This window comes from Penaeus monodon, chromosome 34, assembly GCF_015228065.2.
Source record: "Penaeus monodon isolate SGIC_2016 chromosome 34, NSTDA_Pmon_1, whole genome shotgun sequence".
NCBI classification, from domain to species: Eukaryota; Metazoa; Arthropoda; class Malacostraca; order Decapoda; family Penaeidae; genus Penaeus; species Penaeus monodon.
Genome location: NC_051419.1, coordinates 25,109,164 through 25,109,489, shown reverse-complemented (window position 1 = coordinate 25,109,489; position 326 = coordinate 25,109,164).

Sequence of the window (326 nt, the reverse complement as noted above, 5' to 3'; positions counted from 1 at the left end):
TTACTTCACTTGCAATTCTAGGTCATGCATCCTTCACGAGCCAAAACGCAGAACGTGACACAAATGCATGATTCTCTGTGTCACGTGATTTGCAGATCTGCATGACAGTCGCTCTCCCCTCTCCTCCTCTTCCCTCTCCTTCTCTCCCCTCTCCTCCTCTTCCCTCTCCTTCTCTCCCCTCTCCGCCTCTCCTCTCTCCTTCTCTTCTTTCTCTTCCTCTCCCCTCTCCTCCTCTCCCCTCTCCTTCTCTCCCCTCTCCTTCTCTCCCCTCTCCTTCTCTCCCCTCTCCTCCTCTCCTCTTTCCTTCTCTTCTTTCTCCTCCTCTC